The sequence below is a fragment of the Rhinopithecus roxellana genome, chromosome 11 (assembly GCF_007565055.1).
Source record: "Rhinopithecus roxellana isolate Shanxi Qingling chromosome 11, ASM756505v1, whole genome shotgun sequence".
Classification (NCBI taxonomy): Eukaryota; Metazoa; Chordata; class Mammalia; order Primates; family Cercopithecidae; genus Rhinopithecus; species Rhinopithecus roxellana.
In genome coordinates this window covers 59,508,307-59,522,092 of record NC_044559.1, presented here as the reverse complement: position 1 = coordinate 59,522,092, position 13,786 = coordinate 59,508,307, and the positions used below count along the sequence as shown (strand labels likewise).

Here is a 13,786-nt window from a genome sequence, read left to right as displayed (position 1 = left end):
TCACTACTCACATTGGAATTAATTTCTACTAAGTTGAGGCTGGGTAGAAGTCAGTCTCACCAATTTAAAAAAAAAAAAAAAAAGAGTCTCGCTCTGTCGCCCAGGCTGGAGTGCAGTGGGTGATCTTTGCTTACCGCAACTTCTGCCTCCCGGGATTTTAAGCGATTCTCCTGCCTCGGCCTCCCTATTAACTGGGACTACAGACACCCGCCACCATGTCCAGCTAATTTTTTTGTATTTTTAGTAGAAATGGGGTTTCGCCATGTTGGCCGGGCTGGTCTCGAACTCCTGACCTAAATGATCCACTCACCTCAGCCTCCCAAAGTGCTGGAATTACAGGTGTGAGCCACCGTGCCTGGCTGTTTATTTTCATAGAAGTGGTTGCTGAAAGAAAACTAACGTCTATGGACTCTAGTCTCCTTATTGGCTGTTTAGTAGCTAGACACATCTTTCCCTCAGGATTCAAAAATGTGTGTGTGATTTACAAGTTCTCAGGAAAGCCATCAAGTGTAGTCTCAGTCACTGTTGTGGTTGCTCCCTGTATCGATTAAGGTGCCAAAAAGAAACAGACAAATAATTGTGTGTATGTGTGAAGTGGCTCAAGTGCCAGTGAGGGCTGGCAAGTCTGCCATCTGTATGGCTGGTGGGCTGGAAATTCAGGTCACAGTTGCTACTGCAGCCTTGAGGCAGAGTTTCTCCTTCTCCAGGAAACCTATTTTTCCTCTTCAAGCCTCAACTATCAGATGGGGTCTCACCGCATGATGGAGGGTCATCTCCTTTACCTAAGATCAATTAATTGTGGATGCTAACCATATCTACAAAGAAGTACCTTCACAGCAGCACCTAGGTCAGTGTTGGATTCAATAGGTGGATAGTGTAGCTAGACTAAGTTGATGTGAAAAATTAATAATCACATTCCCTGATTGTGGGATACACAGAGATTGACCCCTAGATGTTCGCTGCCCAAATAGAAAACTACTAGCCACATGTGAATACTTGAAATAGGTTTACTTCAAATCAAGACGTGCTCTGCATGCAAATGTACACTGGATTTTAAAGATTTCATGAGGAACAAATGGCTGAACTGAATTAGGTGAATAATGCGTTTACATGATTACATGTTGAAATAATATTTTGAATATGCTGGGTTAAATTTTATTTAAATTAATTTTACATATTTTCACCCTTTTAATGTGGCTGCTAGAAAATTTAAAATTAGATGTGTTTCTAACTCCATATTTCTATTGGACAACAATGCTCTAAAACCCATTGTCCCAGGGCATCACTGGTGGACTCACTGCCCAGGTCACTCGGCCTCTTGAGGGCTGCGGTTCCACAACCTAGTGACAAGGATGAGAGCAAGCCTCCTCACTGAGGGCCATGACTCCAGCGCCCAAGGCTCAGCCTGTGCCACAGGACGTCCTGAGGGAGCAAGGTGGGCTGTGTTGTGACCTCCTTCCTTATCCTATTTTTTGGGAGAGTTTTCCAGGTGTCCTCACTTTAAACTGAAGTTTCAACAGACTCATACGTTGTTGGATATTCAGAACTTTTAGAATTTGAATCCAGTGCCATGGCCCCTATCAAACTGAAAAACCAGGCCTCAGGAGATGTTGCTTCGACTTCAAAGAATACCGAAGACAAGGTTTATGGGCCTTTATCAGGAAGGCCTTGGGCTCCTGAAATGTTTTTAGAGTTCCTCAGAGTGTTTCGTCTATTAATACAGTATTAGCAACTAATTAAATACAGGAAAATGCATAGAAAGGCCTTCCACCAAGGGGGAACACAGTATGTCTGTGCTCTGGGACTAGGATGCAGCGGACCATCTAGAGAACTTCATGGAGCTTCATGGGGCTGACTCGGAGACGTTCAGGGACTGAGCTCCAGGGGAGGCTGGGCAGGAGGACAGACCGGGCTGACACTGGAGGGTTGTGTGTATCGGCCTCTGTGCTCAAAGCATCTCTGAGGGTGGAGGGATCCCTGGGGTGGTTATGAGAAGAAAAATGTCCTGGTGAGTATTTCTCAGTTACAAGTAGGGCCTCGGCATCTGTCAAGAAACTGTGTGTCTGGTATTTGGTCCTTAGCTGAGAACTTTCTGCCACTGTCTCGGTCATGCCAGTAGGAACCTAGCCCACACCACAGCGATTGTCCTGAAGGGATTGTGGGGAATTCAAGGGAAAAGGCTGTGTTCTGTGTGTGGGTTTCTGTGGACTTAGGGATTCTAGAAATAGATGAAGTGTTCAGAATGTGTCAGTAATAAAACAGGAAACTAAAAGTGGCTGAAAGATTAAGAATATAGAAAACTTCTCAAAACAGGGACTTAGACTACATCCAGTATGTGGATGTGGATGTCAGTCATAACTGTCACATGCAACTCATAGGACAGGATGAAGCCGTCAGTGAGTGATGTTGACTGAATGTATCAGAGCACATAGGAGAAAAACTCTGTGTCCTGCTCTCTGCTGCTCACCCCAGGGCAGGAGTGTGGGCCTGGAGAGGTGGAGGGACCATTTCCTTCATGTTCCATGGTGTGCTGTGGAGTCCCACCCTCTGGTCACGATGGAGAAACTTGGTCAGTACTACCTTCCCACAGACATCAATGATTAAGCCTGGAAAAAGATTATTTTAAGAATGCAATTAATATTGAAATATTAAACTTTGAAATCCATCATATTTACAAATCAAAGAGGCATAACTGAGAGTGAATTCAATGGATTCTGAAAAATCAATTCAGAGCTCATCACACATTCATTATTTAAAAAAAAAAAAATCAGCAAATTTCCCTCCACGTGATAAAGTAGGTCTAAGAACAACCTTGCGCTCACATGATCTTTAACGATGAAAGAGAAGAAAACTACTCCCTGTGATTGAAAACAAGACAAAGATATCAGCTGTAGCTGCCACTATTCTATTCAACATTAGAGAATCTCAAAAAGGTCACTATGCGCGTGACAAAAATGGCCAACAGGCCCCTCTTCTGGCTGGCATGAGCAACTGCTGCTTCTTTGTCAAATACAGCTTTAGCCCTCTCTGTTCCTTCCCAGTTCTAGAAAAAAAAAATTAACATATGTTAAAGCAAACTAAAAATGGCCTGAGAAGGACTCCGTACTTCTGTATTTGAGTCCCTGTGGACAAACTGTAACCTAACTTGAGAGGTAGATGAGACTGAAAACCAAACTTAGGAGTATGCACCTGTAACAACAGCTGAGTCTTGGTCAGTCCCAGCAGCCGTACTTAAATCACTCATACACCGCTGAGTGTTCAAATGCTGATCGTATAGGGAGAATGCCAACCTGTAACCAGTCCAGCTGTGTCTGTACCTTAATTCTGATTTCTGTACAACATTTCCTTTTTTTGTCATTAAATTTGTTCTAACCATGAGGCATCCCCAGAATATCTGAATCTACTGTGTTTCTGGGGGCTGCTCCATTCATGAATCATTCATTGCTCAATTAAACTCCTTTGAATTTAATTCAGCTGAAATTTTCTTTACCACATCTAGTAGTATTACCCCTATTCCCTGACAGCACCCACACCAGATCAGACTCCCACTTTTTTTTTTCTCCTCTTAGAATAACTTTGAAAGTCTACTTTTTTTTTTTTTTTAATATTATGTAATTCAATTTTAAGTTCCAGGATACATAGGCAGGATGGGCAGGTTTGTTACATAGGTTAACATGTGCCATGGTGATTTGCTGCACCTATCACCCATCACCTAGGTATTAAGCACTGCATGCATTAGCTATTTATCCTGGTGCTCTCCCTCTTCCTACCCCCTTGACAGGCCCCAGTGTGTGTTGCTCCCCTTCCTGTGTTGATGTGTTCTTGTTGTTCAGCTCCCTCTTATGAGTGAGAACATGTAGTGTTTGTTTTTCTGTTCCTGTGTTAGTTTGCTGTGGATAATGGCTTTCAGCTTCGTTCATGTCCCTGAAAAGGACATGATCTTATTCCTTTTTAGAGCTGACCCTAGCCCTAACCCTAACCTTATTTGTCGTAGCTTCAGTTTCCCTATTAATGACATGGGGATCTGAATAACACACACAGAAGGAATTCCGGTCCAATTGAGAAGCCATGACTCGTTCAGCATTTGCAACTCTATCTGGAAGATGGAGACTCCTTCCAGACTTCTGAGTCCCAGAGCCATCTAGTGAGGACTCCTGAAAACAATCTGGAGAATGCTCCCCACCAACCAGGGCCAAAGAGAGGAGCCCTGCTCTCTGATGGCCAAGGGTAGAAATAAACTTTCTCAACCCCATCCTTCCCTCCCACCTTGACCCATTCAGCATATACTGACCTGGCCCTCCCGCTGTCCTCAGACCAGGGCAACCCACCCCACCCGAAAGGCCTAAGAGCACAAAACTCTTTTCTATCTTATTAGTACCTCCGACCCAAGAGCCCCCACCAAGCAATTGTGAACTTTGCTTTTCAAGAAGCAAGTACCAATTTCTTTCCAGAAAATGTTGACTTCTGGTGCTGTAATTACTAAAATGCTGAGCAATGGTCATCTGAATGCTCATAGTCACAATGCTGAGCTCCTAACAAGTACAACAAACAAACTCTGCTAGCTCGTTGTCATTTATCTTCTCTAAGCACCTTCACACCACCCCTATAGTCATTGTCAGGGCTTCTAGGACCTTAAACCTTGCCCACTGCTTCTTCCTCCCAGACATCCACCCCATATAACTCATCCACCTCCCTGCAGAATCAGTTGCCTCTCCAACCTACAAGATGATTACCTGTTCCTCCCATGGCCCATTTTTCACAATCTGGCCTGTTTCTGCTCCCCTCCCACAACCCTTTCTTGCAGAATTTTCATGGTCCCCACTCCATTCTGAGTCTGCTGGTCTCCGTTACAATTATCTCTACTTCCTTTTTCTCGGGATGCAGCCTTCATGGACTGACCCATCTTGAAGAAACAGCTGGAGATTGAGAGATTTTGATTCATAACTGTGAATTTGGTATCTATGTGAATTTGAACAAACCACTTGTACTGGCATAAAATAGGTTTTCTAGCTCCATGCTGCTTCCCCAAAAATGTTGTGAGGAAGATAAAGACAGTGAAAATGGGACTGTCAATCAAACACCTTCAGTTGAAAACCACCAGGAACATACCTGTCATGAAGCAAAGTTTATTTTCCTGGTACTTCCATCAAGGCAGTCTATACCACAGGAGGAACCACGGGACCACACAGTCATAGTTAGTTAGGAGGGAATTTGTATGGAATTTGGGCTTGTGCTTTGTGATTTTTGTTAGGTAGGCACTCAAGAAAGTGTAAGTCTGATCTGGTCTGGGTTCTGTCAGGAAGCAGGAATAATAGGATTGAATGCCATTCCCTTTTTCTAGAACTGGAGAGGACCAAAGAGGGCTAAAGCTATAATTAGTAGAGAAGCAGCAGTTGCTTGTGGTTTTCTGATGTTCACCATCAGTTCATGCTTTTCAAATACATTACTCTGTTTGCCTCCACTGGAATGCAATTTTTCTAGTAAACTGTTTGCTGGGTCTGCAGAGCATTAGGTGTGACTTTCCAGAGAAGACAAGGGATAACTCTGGCCTTCTTCCATTGATTCTAATGCTTGTTCACTGATTCCATCCATAAATATACATGGAGCACTGTGCAGCTCATCATGGCCAGGCCCAACCGAGGCCACTGGAGCTGCTGGAGTGAGAGAACTGTGGTCACAAGAAAGGGGTGTGCCCCACATAGGACAAATGTTATGAGCAGCTTTCCAGACTGAGTAAACAGTATGCATAATATATTAGAGTCCTTGTTAAGCTCCAGATAAAGAAGTTGAAGTAATGAAAGAAAGAGCCAAGGATATGAGGGAGGATATAAGAGTCCTTGATTGCTTTGGGCCTGCCCACCCACCCTCAGCAGACATGGTTTGCCCTGGTTGCCCAGTGCAGGTTTGGTTCTGAATGAAAACCAGAAGCATCATTTTCATGGTGTGGTGTGGGCCTACTGGCCAGGGTGGCCCTAGGTACCTCTGCATCAGACTGGGCCACTATGGAGAAGCTTCCTTCTGCTGGGGATGTGTACTCTTGTCCAACCCATGAGACACTGGAGGATTTCATGGCAGAAGTCCCTGATGATGTGAGAGCAAATCTCTCTGTCCCTGTATATCAGTGGGAGATGGAAGAATATATTTTGATAGTCCAGGTATTCCTAGTTCTCTTGTTTGTAGGCAAAATTGTTTAGTAATTCAAAGAAAGTCTTTCTTGATCAAGAGAGAAGGGACCTGCCAGTAGCAATTTAGCACTAGCGGTAGTCAAATGTAATGCTCTCGGCAAGTTTCATCCTAGGGTGGAGGAAAAGGAAGAGTCAGAAGTGACTGATGACTTGGATGGGTTCAAGCCTGTGAAGAGGACCTTCATATGCATTGTGGTGAGACACAGAAAAAGTAAACCCTCATTGTTCAGACCAAAAATGGCTGATGTCTGTGACAGCAAGAAAGATGCAGTCTTTACACCAGGCACAAAAAGCCATTGAGCCATACATGCAAGAAGCTAAAGCACACTTCAAACTAACAGGAGAAACTGAAAAAAGATGCAAGCTGACCAGAGCGACATTTATGTCTTCTATGAAGAGTTAGGCCATGTCTTGGCAGGAAGACAGACTCAAGATCAACGAAGCGGCAGCTCGTCCCTGAAAAAAGGACTTGAGTGAGAAATTGGGATTAGGAGAACCAAGGAATGGTGATCGCATTCCTAAGGAGGCAAAAGGATCCAGGAAAAAATTGAAGGATGCTGTCAGGTCACATGCCCATTTCAATATTCAAGAGAAAGAGAAAGAACCAATTTCACGTCAATATTACCAAAGAAAAGAAGAAAGCTCACTAAGAGGTCAACACAAGAGCATCTAGAAGCCTCCATGGAAAGAGCAGATTGACATCTAGAGGAGAGAGAAAATGAAATGATTAAATGACATCAGTCTAAAAGAAGTGGTGTGTGTGTGGGGTGCTACCTGTCAAGGTAGATCTTGACTTAGAGCAAGGGGTAGAAAGTTCTGAAGCCAATGACCTGATGAGCCATGAAATAAAGAGTTGGAGAACTCCCGAGAGCTATTTCCTGATCTGACATGACAGCTGTAAGGAACCATTTTTTTCTAGGCCGTGGCAGATTCTGTCAATCAGGTGTCAAGCTCCCAATGACTGACTGAGAGCTCAGGAGGTTGAAGGAAACCTCATCATAACCTGACAGGAAGTTGTGGACCTGGGACAAAGAAGAAGGGAAAGAGCTATTCAGCTCCAGCTTCTGCACGTGGATCTTCATGGATTTGATCATCCCAATGGAGCATGTGGTTGAGATTAGGATTTCTGCCCTGATCCCTGGCCATGAAGTGGTGCTTTCTCAGAGATCGCAGAGTCTTTGGCCCATCTCCTCAGACCCTTCCCTTGATGACACTCTCCTTACTCCCGCTCCTCTGTCTCCATTACCTTCACTTTTTCTTTCCTCTTTCCTTTTCCCCAATAAGTCTTAATAGGGAGTTTCTGGCAAGAAGCTATCTTCTTCTGCTACCTCCTTCAAGAAGGCTTGTTGCACTCATGCCAGGCTTCTTCATCCCAAAAGTAGGGTTCTCCTCATTTGCATCTGCCATAGCCTGTTTTTTCCCCTGGACATTCTGATTTAGAAAATGGTTGTGTGTTATCTCTCGGTTTCATTCAACCTCCATGGGACCTTTGTCCTCCAAATTCTGAAACCACACAGTGGTCTTCAGTCATGAGTTTTCATATTTGATCCTCAAAATGTCTTTCTGTTCTCCCTCTATATTCATAGAGATTTTTATAAATGGTAGAGTTTTTTACACGAGTGGTTTTTTTTTTTTTTTTGTAGACTCTTAATAGTCATATAGATTTCAGGATAAATTTAGAAAATAGAGATTATTGGAAGTTATTCTTATGATAGTATACTCTAGAAAAATATGTTTCCAGTAGGTTTTATTTTTTTCCTTTTTTGAGATGGAGTCTTGCTCTGTTGCCCAGGCTGGAGTGCAATGGCATGATCCCAGCTGACTGCAGCCTCCGTCCCCCGGGTTCAAGCAGTTCTCCTGCCTCAGCCTCTAGAGTAGTTGGGATTACAGGCACCTACCACCACAGCCGGCTAATTTTTGTATTTTGAGTAGGGATGGGGTTTCGCCATGTTGGTCAGGCTCGTCTCGAACTCCTGACCTCAGGTGATCTGCCTGCCTCAGCCTCCCAAAGTGCTGGGATTACAGGCATGAGCCACCGTGTCTGGCCCTCCAATAGGTTTTTATTGGATGAGTCAGCCTACTCTTCTTTGAAAAACACAATATGATTTTTGAGCACTTTAGCTTGAAGAGACATTTGAAAGAGAAAAACTTTTCTCTATTTTAATGTTTCAGTCTAGCAGGGTAAAAGAGAATGGTGAACTTTACTTCTGAGTTTCAATACATTAGACTTAAATTTAAGATTGGCTCCCATCTGTTCATTTAGTGGAGAGGACAGTCTGTGATGTGGGGAGTCGAGCAGGACTGGACCTGTTCATAACTATTGCCTTCTGGTACTCTAGGTCTCTGAAAGGGGCTAGACTCAGGACTAGAGACTCAGTGAAGAGGGAGGTGAGCCACCCTATAACTCCTAACCTTTATCCCATACCCCTAGGAGACCTGGGCCACTGCAGCCTTCAAACTTCACGTAGATGGATGAACCTATGCCCATGTCAACCCCTCTTGACAATACCATTTATATGTTCCTATGTTAATGTCCTGGATGGCATCATGTGCCAAATCCTTGGTTGTCTGAAAATATGGCCCATGGAACAGATCTGACCAACAGCTGATTTGACAGAGGTCAAGAATGTCTTCAGGTTTGGCAGTGGAGAATGTCAGTGATGGTACAAGAGTGCAGCTGTGAGGTTCTTAGGCCAAGAGTTTTGGGTCTCAGCCCAGGCAAGTCCTACCACACAGAAAAACAGGAAAGGCTTTGCTCACTTAGATCCTGGTTCAGAGTCACAACTCTACTTGGTAAAGCATCTGTCAGAGGCTTCAACAGAGTCATGTCCTAGATCTGTGGTGTCAGTGTGACCAAGGTGTGTAACAGAATTCCGGTACCTGCAGGCTGTCTGACTACCACCAAGTCTCAGGCTTTCTTGCTCTACGTGGGTCCAACATTCACGACTGCCTATGAAAAGTCCTTGAAAGATTCCAATAGGAGTCATGGGTCTCCCTGATCCCTCACCCCCAGCACATACCCAGGAATAGACAGAAGTTACTACTAAGACTTCCCCAAGGATGCAATGGTGAGCCAGGCCTCAGTGGCAAAAAGGCATGGGACAAGTACCAAGGCATTCCCAGAGGCCAGGAACCATCATGAGTGCTGACTCATTCTGTATTGATCAGATCATCCAGTGAGGGAAACAGAGAATTCGGGTAGGAGCAGGGATTCAGGGAGACTCAGACTTGGAGGCCCAGGATTGAAGCGGGTCTTGTACCCGCACACCCTATAGATGTATTTCTACCTGAGAGCCCATACTTAGAGAGCACCCTTCAGAGTCAACTCTGCTCGAAAGCATTGACTGGAGGAGGGGAACTGTTCTGCTCTCCTCTCCATCGCAGGATAGGGACTCTAGGCTTTGTTTTAGTTCCTGTCATTCTCATGTCCTTGTTCTTGTCTGATTTGGCTGTTTCTATCTGTGAGGCAGAGACACTCATCTCTAGTTTCAAATCATCCTTGGGCAGGTCACAGGCCTTGTGTTCCAACCTTCTGATCTAGGTACCTAGCGAGCTGTGGGTACAGATTTAGCCCTTGGCTCTGGGCCATGGAACATGGTCATGAGAGCTGTGAGGATGATGGCGAAGCTGTGCCACATGCCCTGTGGCCATGTGGGGGTTGGCACTGGGCTGACCAGCATCCGTGTGTCCTATCAGTAAGCCAACCTATGAGCGGTGTGGCTCACAGGTGTCCACTTCTTTTTCACTGTCCTTCAGCTTCTTGGAAGGTCTAGGTGAAGGTCAAGAGTCAACAGAGCTGCTGGAGAAACCAAGGTATAGGGAAGGGCGTGGACCTGGGCTCTTTTCTTGACCTAGCCATTGTCCAGATGTGCCTTGCCTCCTGAGCCTCTGTTTCCTGATTTTGAGATGCCCACACTATTGTGGACAGTCATGACCATTTGCTCTGAATATGGTCTGCCAGGGGAAACATTCACCAGGTGCCCAAAAAACCTGTCCTGAATGCCCCTCATAGAACTGTCCTCTGCTTGGCAGAAGTCATTAGGACATTGGACAGCTCACTGCCCCTGGCTTCTTTGCCCTTCTTGCCTTTCTTCCCCTCTCTTTTCCTTAACAAGTGTCTTGCCATTTTTCTTTCTTCATTGCTATTTGAATGCATTCGATAAAGGTGGTCTCTAGGCCTTGTGAGGGTCCGGCCTTGTGCAGGGTGTCTGCAGGTGATGGGCATGGTAGGCCAGGATGGCCCACTGCACACTCTGTCAAACCCTGGCCTCCATGTCTGTGTGTGTATGTGCCAACATCATAGATATCCAAGAAAGTTAGGGCTTTCCTCTCTTCCAGACATGTATCTGAAACTTTGTTGCTAGTAGAAGAAATCTGAGAACAGGCCAGGTGATGAAGGGCAGGTGGTGAGGAATAAAGGACTTGTGAGACACTTCACCTCCATCACCTTCTGGTGTGGTTCTGCTGCGTGCCTCACCTTTTCATGGTCTGCAAGTTTTGCCAACTGAGATCAGGAGATTGGCTCGGGATTGAAATCATGATTCACCAGCAGTCTAGCCCTGCACACTGCTCCTCACTCTGGGGCAGAAGCTGTGGGATTGGAAAGGAGAAGGGGGCGCCTTTTCCTTTCTCTTCCATGGGGTGCTGGGGAGTTCCACCTTCTGGTCATTGTGGAGGAGGCTGATCAGTGTCACCTTCCCACAGACACCAATGATTCAGTGTGGGCAAATGATTTCTGAGAAAGCACCTCATAGAAGGTGCTGAAGAGCCAACCAAATCAGGCAGATTCTGGAGGACAAATGTGTGAAGGAAGAGGAACTGCTGGAGATGTGGTCTCTAAGTGTGCAGCTTTTCAGACAAGGGCAAGCCCTGATGCTCAGTGAATATTGAACTTCACCACAATGACACAGGCTCAAACAGAAAATCTGAAAAGTCCCACATTTGTATGACAAAATAAACTTATTCACATAGAGTCCATCTCAAGTTCAAATGGCTTTCTTGGTGAATTCTATCAACTCCAAGGAAGAAACAAACTTATGGAACTCCATCAGAACATACAGGAAGAAGGAACACTTGATGTGAAATTGTGAGATACCAGCAATACCCTGCTACCCATAATAGAAAACAGTGTCCAGAATAAAATGACAGACGAATATAGCCTATCATCTTGTTCACAAAATTGATTATAAAATATAAACATGTCAAACCAACATATGACAAACATAGGACATCATGGCCAAGTGACATTTACTCAGAATTGCAAATACATACTTCATTGTGTAACTTTGAAATGCACAATGGAATAATTAAATCAAGGAGACATAGTTGCATAACTTCAATACATTTGAAACATTAATTCACAAATTTCATCACCTATTTATTTTATTTAAAAATCCCAGCAAATTTGAAATAGATGGGAATTTTCTCCACATGATAAGGTACATCAAGGAAGAAAATTAACCTAATATAATGTGTGAGATGTGGAAATCATTTCTCCCTGTGATTGAGAACAAGGCAAGAATATCAGCTCTCACTGATATTTAGATAGAATATTTAGCAAATGCAACATGACAAACAAAAGAGAAAACAGACAGAATGTTGCCAAGAAAATAGTAGCACTTCCTTATTTACCAAAGACATGAAATGATATGTAAACATTTAAATGAATGTATTTTTAGACCTGTGGAACTAATGAATGTGATTAGCATGGTTTTACATTTAGGGGAATATACACATTTCATTTTTATTTCTATACTTTTAGCAACAGTTCTTTGGAACATAGATGAATCAGTATTATACAATGTCAGTTCTCAACACCATGATCTCTAGAGTCAACTCTATTTTAATCAAAATTCTAGAGAAATTGTCCAGCTTATTCTGCAATTGATATAGCATGTATTATCTGAGGAATTATACTTCATATTTTCAAGACAAACTATAAGACACAGCAATTAAAACAGTGTTGAATTGACATGGAATACATCAATAAACCAATGGAATAGAATAGATAATTCATACATACTTTTGTACATATAAGTGGTCTTTTAAACTTCCATATAGATATAAATGATCTTTAATGGAGACTGGAAAGACTTTTGAATAAATATTGCTTAAATCACTGTAGATTTATTAAAAGAGAAAATCTGTATTGAATACTGCCACACACCATCAGTGCAAATTAACTCAGTATTAATATAAGAGCATAATGTAAAAGCTAACTCATGAAATGTAAAAGCTAAGTCAAAATGTGAAATGCGGAGTCATTTCCAAGAAAACAGAAGAATAGCTTCATGAAATAGGAGTAGTAGCAACTTAAAATGCTAATGAAAAAAGAAAAAAAAGTATAGATTACTTTTCATCAAACATGAAAACTCTGTTCATCAAAAGACACCAGTGATAAAATGAGGATACTGTTCAAAAATATTCATAACGTTCAACTGAAAAAAACTTGCCTCTAGTTTATATAGAAATGCTTACAACTTATCAATAAAATTGTAAAGAAAAATTTTAAAGTAGGCATAGGACTTGAATAGAAAATGTACAAAGGAAGAAACATAAAAGTTTGAAGAAGAAACTCTAAAGTATTTGGCATCATTTTTCGTGAGGGAAATAGGAAATCATGCTGAGATACCACTCACACCTTCAAGAAGAAGGCTAAAATTAAAATGACTAAAAACAACAGGAATTGGCAGGAGGAGGGAGCAACCAGAACTGCCATTCTCTGTCAGAGAGAAAGTGAACAAGTACCACCACTTTAGCAAAGGAGAAGGCAAAACAAAATATCTTCTTTGACTGGTGGAACTAAGGGTTAGAGGTAACAGCTAGAGAGAAATGTGGGTACCTGCCTCCCAAGCGAGTAGGTTAACCTGTCCTGGCCTCTCCTGAGAACCACAGCACTACAAATCCAGTGGTTAAGAAAGCAACATCGCCTCTTCTCTCTGAGCTTCAGTTTCCCTATCAGTACACTGGGCCTTCAGCCTTGCATGGCCAGAGTCCGCCTCCTTGGGTGTGTGGGTTTTCCCTTTACGTCCCCACAAGTGTATCAGGAGCATGTGGCTTTTCCACTGCGGTTTTAAGCTGTATTTACAGGAACCATCCACAAAGTCTGCAGAGTTCACTGTGCATGCATACAGTTGTGCAACAGTGGCTTTGTCTGAGTCACTGATGCACTCATTCACTCATTCATCCTACAGATAGGAGCAGGAACATTCCAGAAGAAAGGTCTGTGTTCCTCTTAGTCTTTGCAGCAATCTTCTCAGAGATAGCTATAGGCATTATCTATTATTTCTCATTCTAAATTAACTTCATTAATTTTTTTGACACAGGAAAGTGTTATAAAAACAAGGCTACAAGGGTGGCCCCTAGCCTTCTTATACAAAAACTTTTCTGCATAATCATCTCAGCCTGTGCTTTGTCACACTGCACATCCTCCATGCTTCGGTCTGGGTTGAGCCACTTGGCCAGCCTTGATGGAAATTTTCTTGGAGGAAATGGGCTCCCAGGCTAGCATGAACTTGGCTTCTTATGTGAGGTGATGGGTCAGGGTAACAGATTGAGGTAATAGGGTGACCGGGAGTCCAGACACGGCTGTTACCAGCTCC

The 13,786-nt window shown here is 43.3% G+C and overlaps 1 long non-coding RNA gene across 1 annotated transcript; it reads right to left on the bottom strand.

The window, feature by feature from the left end:
• Window positions 1–1,083: 1,083 nt before the first annotated feature.
• Window positions 1,084–13,466, bottom strand: LOC115900289. The gene is made up of 3 exons (XR_004059947.1): window positions 13,027–13,466; window positions 2,468–2,606; window positions 1,084–1,977 (listed from the first exon to the last, which is right to left on the bottom strand). It is a non-coding gene; the product is annotated as an uncharacterized LOC115900289 (long non-coding RNA).
• Between the last annotated feature and the right edge of the window lie 320 nt (window positions 13,467–13,786).